Source organism: Myiozetetes cayanensis, unplaced genomic scaffold, assembly GCF_022539395.1.
Source record: "Myiozetetes cayanensis isolate MyiCay16 unplaced genomic scaffold, myiCay2020 scf5-8, whole genome shotgun sequence".
NCBI lineage: Eukaryota > Metazoa > Chordata > Aves > Passeriformes > Tyrannidae > Myiozetetes > Myiozetetes cayanensis.
In genome coordinates, this window is record NW_026087742.1 from 106,100,626 (window position 1) to 106,109,697 (window position 9,072).

The following is a 9,072-nucleotide window of genomic DNA, read 5'->3' on the forward strand; positions in this document are numbered from 1 at the left end:
CCCAGGAGTCTCTCAGTTATTATTCTCAAAACCATGTTGTTTCTGGAGGGCCTGGACCTTGTCCTAGTGCAGGAGGTTCACAGTCCTAGACCATCTGGCAGGTCAGCTGCAGCCTTAGTGGAGTTTCTGCCAGATGATCCATCCACATTGTTGCTCCATCATCACCACTCCACTGTTCTTCCCTGATCTACTTCTCTAGGCCTATGACTAAGGCAAAAACTTGCAACTTGCCAAGAGAAAAGTTGTCCCAATGACCCCACGAGCCTTACTACTGAGCCTCTCCAAAGGGAGAGTATGTTAAATTAACTTTTAAAACCTTTTTTTACTTTTGAAGCAGAATTTCTGGAATAGAAATAATTAGATCATTATAACTTAAAATTATACCAAATTCATACCTTTCAAACAAAGCACATAGGAACTTTTTGAAATATAAGCTCTTTTTAATAGATTTAATTAGTCTGGTTTATGTAATATTGGCTTCAGACAAATGTGGTTTTTTGTTGACAGGAGAGCTGGGGGATTGCATGCCTCTTGGACTTCACATAGCTGTGTGTGGAAGATGCTTAGAATCTTATGCTGTGAAGAATTTCCTCAGTGGCAATCAACTGCAGAAGCATTGGCTTCAGAAGAGCTCTGACTCTGCAGTAGGAGGGCATTTGTCTCTACAAAACTGCATTAAATGAAGACAAGTTGTGGAAACAGGTGCAGAGAAAGCCCTTGCTCTGTGATGGTTTTTGTATGCGACTCTACTAAATTCTGTGGAGATCAAGCAGAATCACTTAAACTGAATTATAGAAAAGAATCCTTACACTCAAATTTCTCTAACTGTGAAAATATTCCTTCAATTGCAACTATATTTTTAATCTTATTTTTCAAAGAAAATGCTTTTGATTTTTTTTTTTTTAAGTTAACATGATATTTATATTTATTCCTATGAATATTATTTTCTGTTGGGAAGATTTACAAGGTACTCTGATGGGTATAGTCATTCTAATGGTTCTTCAAGGGCATGCTGCTCCAGAAGCATCTCTGTGAGCAAGGTAAAACATATACTGTAATTGTCAAAATAAAAAATTACACTGAAAATTATTTCAATTCTACTGTTAGAGAAGTCAAACCTTTTTGCCTTCTTTTTTCTAGCAGGGCCAGTCTTAACTACTTAAGCAGGCTGGTAAGACTGACTTTGTTAATTCAGCAGAGCCCCTGTAGACAGCAGGTCGTCTGCACAAAGGATAAATCGATGCTGGGGCTGACAACCCTAACCTACCCATTCGTGGGGCCTGCCAGACCAATCCTAAATCTCCCCTGCCATTTGAGGAGAGGCCTACTTGGCAAATTTTGTACTATAGGAACTGAATGAACATGAGAATTATGTGTTTTTAAAAGCCGTTTAATGTTAAATAAAAATCAATTATAAATATATATACGGATGTGTAGAATAGTTTTAAACACAACCTATACTAAAAGTCCTTGTCATAGTTGATGCCATTAGAATAAGAGCTGCATTGTTATATATAATTAATAGTAAACATTCAAAATATGATTCAGACTGTTTTCTGTTACAGTAGAAACTTTAAGTTAATGTAACATTGTCTCCCAACCATGATTAAACCTTTTGACCTTGGAAGATAAGCAAATATGTTTCTTGATCAGTGTTACCTTAGTAACTGAAAACATCACCTTATGAGTATTAGTGACTGAAGGGAAAATGGGCAAATTTTTTCCCAATTATATGAAAATAACATCTTCTTTATTCCGATCATTGTGTACTGTGGGGATCAGCCTCTCTCAATAACCTTCAAGTCACTTGTCAACCAGCACGTGCAGTCAGAACCAGTTTTGTATGAAGAAGAGTAGCAAACAAAATAATTTCTTTTTACACGAAGCAAATTTTACTTGAATAGTCAGATATTAGAAAAATTCTCTTCACTGACACTGTTCACATGAATATTCAGTTTCACAGGCTCTGTCTTTGAGTTATTTTTTTACTCTCCTGAACACATAAAATGAAATTAATGTTATTATTACAGAATTAACAGGAAAGAATATACTGAGTGTAAAAATGAAAATGTGACCTGGTTTGATCTAAAATAAATATATGCTTATGAGCCAACACTCATTTCTAGGGTTCTTTTAACACCTCCCAACACTTAAAACACATTAAACACACACTCATTTCATAGCACAGAACTTCTGCTCACTGACACTGTCCCCACTGCAGCTGTGAGGCTTCTTTATGCCTGTGAGCAGGTTCCCAATTCCAGCACTAACACAGAGCCCACTCAGCATCAGGAACAAAAAGGGTGAATTCCTTGTGGCTGTGATTATTACTGTGCCAGGCTCCAGAGCCATCCAGCACCCCAAAGAGCTGCTCTGGTCTCGCTCTCTGCCAGAGGCAGGGAGGTTGGCCCTGTGGGGCTGGTACAGCTGGGTCCTCCTGTTAGATTAAAGGAATTCACAAGGAACTGGATGATAGGTGGGTTTAGCCCCTTAATGCACAACAGAGAGCTCAAAGGCAAAACTTCAAAAGCTATTTAAAGTGAAGAAGAGGTCAAATGCAAGTATTTTCCAGTACGTGTTGGCAGTTTCTCAATTTCTCCTCCTTTCTCAATGAAACCCCTCATTAAAAACAGGTACTTCAGTGATGTCCTGGGAATTGTCTGCTAGTGGGCATCAGAGCTCCTCTGAGTGAGAATTTCCCCAGGAGCATCCTCAGGCCCTCTCAGCTGTGAGTTCCCTGATATCTGCTAAAGTGAGGTCACATTGCTCTTCTTTCTTAAGCACTTCTTTAAAAGTTATTTATAGGAAACTAATTTTCTTTGAGATGTCTGTCCCCTGATGAATTTAGATAAAATAGGTCACTAAATTGCATGAGATTATAGACTGACATATAAGGGTATATAGAAATCTATAAAGGAAGTGAGTTCACATGCAAGCCCTAGGAAACCAAGCTAAAACAAAAAGAAAAAAAAAAGGCACTATGGAATGATGAACAGAAATGAAGAGGGCATGTTTTCCCATTTAAAACAAGATTAAAAAAGATAAATTATTCAGTTTGGAAAAAATAAAGCACAAACAAAAAAAATACAGGCCAGTTTTACAACAGAAAGAGGAAAACAGAGGGGGCCAACCAAGCCTTCCTATTTTGAAGGACAAGAGGGCACTTTATGAAAACACAAGGTAACAAATCGAAAATAGAATGTACTTGAGGCAAATGACCTAGATTTTTAAAAGGCTCCAGCATACAAAGAACAGCATCTGCAACTGCCATAGCTGAGATGGCAATTACAGCAACTATTCATCTTAATAATTTGGAGAATAAACTAATTGCCATGATATAAAAAGTCAATCTTTTCACTATGATATATTACAAGCTAATATTAGCCCTGTTACAGAACAAAGCCCTGGACCTTCACCTGAAGCCCTCCGTGGAGTGAGCCAGGACACTGGTAATGATGGGGAGAGCTGTGCCCTGCCACGCTTTGCTGTACCTCTAGCTGAGCTGCTATCCTAAGAGACAGCAGTACTCAGCAGTAAATTTTAGGAAACAACAGCTCCTTTCTTATTTCCCTTGCTAGTTACAGTAGGTACATCCCGCAACTGCATTATCAGCTACATTGTTTATTAAAGAATTCAAAGGGTTTGAAATAAACAGCCCTTGCCCTTTGCAAGAAAGAAAAACTAGGTTTGATTGCTTAAACAGTAAATATTGATTATTCTTGGAACTACATCTTCTTCATTTTATTGTGGACAATTTCTTGGGTTTATTGTGGATAACACATACCCTCAAAGACAGCAAAGAAATATCATTCAAGCCTCTCATAGGAGAGGTGTGTTTTGCAAAAGTCATTATAGTATTTTAGCTAGCCTCTAAAGTGATCTCATATTTACCCTAGGATTGGTATTATCTTATTTCATGCCTTGGTTTGACCTTGTTCACCTAGATACCATGAAAACAAGCTTATTATTTTTTCCCCCTGACAAATATGCTGAGGCCACACTGAATCAATTACAAGGGCTAACAGGACTCCTTCAAATGAAATTGTCTCCAGAACAAATTGTGATTCTTCAGTATATTGTGTCATTAGTTTTATGTTTCTGCACTGAGCTCTCAGTTTATGTAATCTGCTGTTCATTAGTCTCCTGTGATCCTCCAAACTTTGCTCTTTAGCACTTGAAGGAACAAATAAGTTAACCTTTGTATTCCATTCTTCACATTCATCCCAAGGTTTATCTGGACACAAGTCCACATCGCATTTTAAATTACTTGTGGTGCTACAGAAAAACTTGCATGAGAAATCTGTTAAGCTCCTCCAAAATCTTAACAATTATTTTTACATTGCAATTAAGCACTCTTTCACATTTTATAGGGGGGGGAGGGCGGGGAATGGTATATTTTTCCACAGGTTTGAAAACTTATACCTTTTGGGGTTTTTATGTAATTTGTGCTCCCAATTTCTTTTCAAGAACTTAATACTATGAAACTGAGGTTTCATGATGTATTAGATAATCCCCTCAGTGCTTTTAAAGAGTTAGTTTCCTCCTTAGAAAAAGAGATATAAATTCACCTACTGGTTTATCTTCATTACCCATTTAGTCCCCATCCTTTTGAAGCATCTCAAAATATTTGATGTATTAATTCTCACAACATTTTTTGAGCTACATAGTACTATTACTTTCATTTTATAGGAGCCTAAGGTCATAGAAGTGTGTTTCTGAGCAAGACTGACTGAATGAATCTCCAAATCACAGTGTAGCCTAGTGCCTTAAACATTTGTATCTGTACAATTCTTCATCCTCCCTTAAGATGAATAAAAATTGTGAATCAGAACAAACAGAAAGTCAGTAGATTAACAGTGTTATCTATTCAGCTTTGGCATTTCTATTAATTCTTTTCTGGTTAATCTTGTAAGAAGCAGAAGATAACAAAAACTGAAAAGCTTAGCATAAGTAGTAGAATGGACTAATAATTCATTAACCTTCTACATTTCACTCACAGTTTAAACCAAAGCAAATGCTATTCTAAAAGAAATTCAAAGTAAATAAATATGGTTTGGGGTTTTTTTTTAGAAAGGAAAGGCAATCTAACATCAGTGTCATTTTGTTTCTGAGTGTCCTAAGACACTCAGAAGCTGTTGTTACCCTGACATAAAGTTGGGCAGCTGCTCAAATGTGTGTTGCTACTGACATGAAGAACATCTATAGTCTGTGTGTTCTTCTGTTCAGCTTCTTTCAGGATTGAATTGTAAGACCTAGGATTTCTTTGCAGCTCACAAAAATCACTGTTGGTCTTCAATTTAATAATAGACAGGAAACTAAAGAAACTTCTGGTGTAAATAGCCAAGTAGTATCTTTCTTTTGTTTGAAACTTCTACTCAAGTAAAGCATAAGATAAATACAATCAGCCAAATATGAATCTGTATTTCACATCACAATCAGAGATTTCAGCATACAGCATAAGGTAACTTTTTTTTCAGATAACATAAGGCAGCTTTTCTTACCCAAACTCCATCCTTTTCGATATCAGCAGCATACAGAGTTGCAGTCTAAGGACTTTATTTGATTTTTTGGACAATTTGGATTGTTTATCATTCTTTGGCAGAGCTTTGATTTTAAGCATGCACAAAATTCAGGAGTGTTGGACCTTGGAAAAAGGGAAGGAGTTTCAATTCCATCTTTGACTATCTTTCTTAGTAAAAAGACATAAGTAGACAAGCAAAATAGAGAAGTAAAAAAAAACAACCAACTTTAATTCCTCATCATATTTCCATCACTAGGGAAAGACTGGACACACTGGAAAATTAGCAAGTACACTTTGTTACTATCTAACTATACACTTATCCTCCCACCTGCCTCTACTGGCCTGCAGGGTAATCAGAGTGAAAAGGACAAGATAGGGTATCACAGCGTGTATCCACAGAGGAGAACACACGTCTGTGAGGGTGTAACACCCACAACATGTTATCTCAGAAAAATGCATCTCAGTCACACACTGACATTGCAGGCATTTTCAACACCTTTTATAAAGTACACAGATCCTCCACCCTTTGCCTCTCTGTGCTGTAAGCAAGGAGACACATAAAAATGTGCCACTTCCTTGAGTTATTTTTTGTTCTTATTTCTGTTTTACATACCTTGAAGTCAGGGTATCATTTCAGAGACTTTTCCAGAAGGGTCAAAGTCAGAAGGCATACATGGGTACTATTTTTAATTCATCATAACTGCCAAAGATATCTTAATACCTTACACAAAGTTAGAGAACCTGTGTAATCTCTTAAGCACTCAAGAGAGTGAAAGAACACAGGTTAATTCATAGCTTACCATGGAAGGTCACCTGAATATTGCACTTCCAAACACTGGTCCCACAAAATTAGGATGACATGAAATCATATTCTTCCATTCCTTTGTATCTCTGACAAGAAAAACAAGTCATTCCTAAAGGAAAGCTTGCTGCCAACACTCCTCAAGAAATATTTCCCAGGCAAAACCAGAAAAAAAAAGTAATAATGAAATGCCAAAAATGCTTCAAACCAGCACTGGTAAGAGAAATGTTTCTGGGACAGGATGACCCAAGTATCACCCTTATTTATAACTGCATGGATTAAGATAAATTATGATTATTTGTACTACTTATTTCTAGGCTCTGCAAACACTGGACTCCAAGACAGATCTCATCCCAAAGAGTTTGTAGGTTAAGAGCAAGTAATTTGGGAAAAAACCCCAAAATCCCATAAGACAATTGGTCAAACTTATATGGGTCACGTTGTTATAGTTAAAAGTCACAATTCTTGCAAAAGGCATGCCTCTCTTAGAGGTAAGGACATAAAGAGTTTAAACATATCCATTAAAACACTTTGATTTTTATAATCCTCAATAAATTTTTTTCTTGTTAATTTTCTTCTTTTCCACATTTTTTGTGGTTTTTAATAGCTCTAAGCAAAACAATCTGGACTACCTAGAAATATTTTGGCTTTCCTGAGGACTTGAATTGTAATAAGATGGAAGAGTAATGGGTGGAATAAGAACTATTTTTTTTCCGAGGTTTAAATTAAATTTTCTGGTTTGTTCATTTTACAAAAGCCTATTTATGTTGAGTAGAGCAAACACATTATTCAATAGAGCCACACACAAGATAGAGCTGTGAGTTACCACCCTGACAGAACATTAATCCTACATATATAAGGGATTTGTGGTTTTTCCTACATAATAGCCTGGAAAAAATACTATTGCAGGATTTTTTTATTATTATTTTCATACCCAGAGGACCAAGCTCAGTAAACCCTTTGGTAGGTCTTTTACAAAAATATATTTTGAGAGAATTCCCTTTCTTGTAAAGCACACAGTTTAAATAAACAAGACAGAAATCAGAAGGGGAGGTTTGCCAATAAAGACTTACTGCCCAGAGTTTTGTAGAATTTTTTATAGTGTTTAGTTATTGTATTCATAGGTATCTAATCCCAACAGCGGCTCTGATCTAAAGGCAGGAACACTAATGAATAAATCTTGTATTTTATATTTCACTGAACACTGAAAATAACTAAAATTTGTGTTTGTGTGTGTGGTTTGTGTATTAAGGTCCAAAATACATCAAATCATACTGAGAGTCTTTCAGTATAGCATACATGTGGGACGTGTTGGGTTTTTTTTGGAATGCCATGTCTTACAGAATTTCTGCTCTCTCATTTCTTGGCCCAGGAAGCACATCTTGCATGAGACCAGTCAGAAATAATAGCTTGGAATAACAGCATATGAGGGCCACAGACATAAACACAATATCTCTGAGGCCATTAAATCTATATCAGTGTTACTGACATTTTCCAACATTTAAAAAAGAATTAGGAGGGACTAGCAGACAGATGACAAACTCACAAAAGCTATGTTTTGCTAGGAAAATAAGCTAGAGATTTAAAAAAATGTACCAAACTCTAGTGTCATGAAGGATGGTTATTTTTTCCTCTGTTTTAAGTTTTGATTTTAGACGTGTCAGAAGCAGAAATCTCACCTGAGTCTGTTAGATTAATCCTAATCAGTTTATAAATCCTGCATATCATGGGCCTAAAAGTTTGGTTATCCCAGCTATGTTGGGCTCTATAGCAAGTATATGAAAAAATTACCTTCACTGCTCAGGTTATGGCATGTTATCCATCTCCAGCCACAAATGACTTGGTCTGGTAGTCAACCTATAAAAACTTTTAAAAAAGATTATTTTAAAATCCTTTTTACATTCACAGCCATGTGCCTCATGGCTGATAGGCATGAACTTTAAATAAAGCAGCATCTCATCTGAGTAATATTGCATGGTGCGGAATTGTCCACTGAAATTTTAGCAGCACACTTGACATGCCTGAAGGGTATGATATGCATAATTTCAATAAGCTAGTGGTTTTGTAGAGCTTGAATTGGAAAGTGATTCACTCCTGGATACCGTTACTCTACTGCTGATAAATCAGACATGAAAGAATTTGTGATTCAAATTAAAACTTGTTTCAAGTAAAAGATACACTTTATCGTTGCTGAATCCTGCAGAATGGTAGTTCAGCTATGACAAGCCAGCTAGACTTTGTTGTGAAACATATGTAATAATATTAAATAAACTATAGACTCATGCTGTGTATTTCTGGGTCCATAAGGGAAGAGAGGCAGGGGAGCAGATACACATTTAGCAGCACTCTCCTAGGATAGAAAAGGCTGAGAAATTCAAGCACTCCTAATCAAACATCAAAGGAAAACACCTAATGTCAAAGAGATCTTTTCTCTCTCCTTGTGCCTCTCAGGTAAACAGCAGATAGGGTGAGCTATCATTAGCATTGATGCACCACCAGGATTTACTGTAGATTGTCTGCTCACACAACAAGATCATAGTCTCAACAATGGAAAAGCATCTTAATCCCCAACTGCCAAACCATTTACTTTTCATTTAAATACGAGTTTCAAACAGAAGGATTACATAGATACTGCTGTCCTTCACTCATCCTGCTCTACAAAACAACCCACTGTGTTAGGTACGTTGTTTAAGAAAACTCCAGTCCAGTGTTGAGAAATCAGGTTGGTCAGGCACAATCTGCCTTGAGT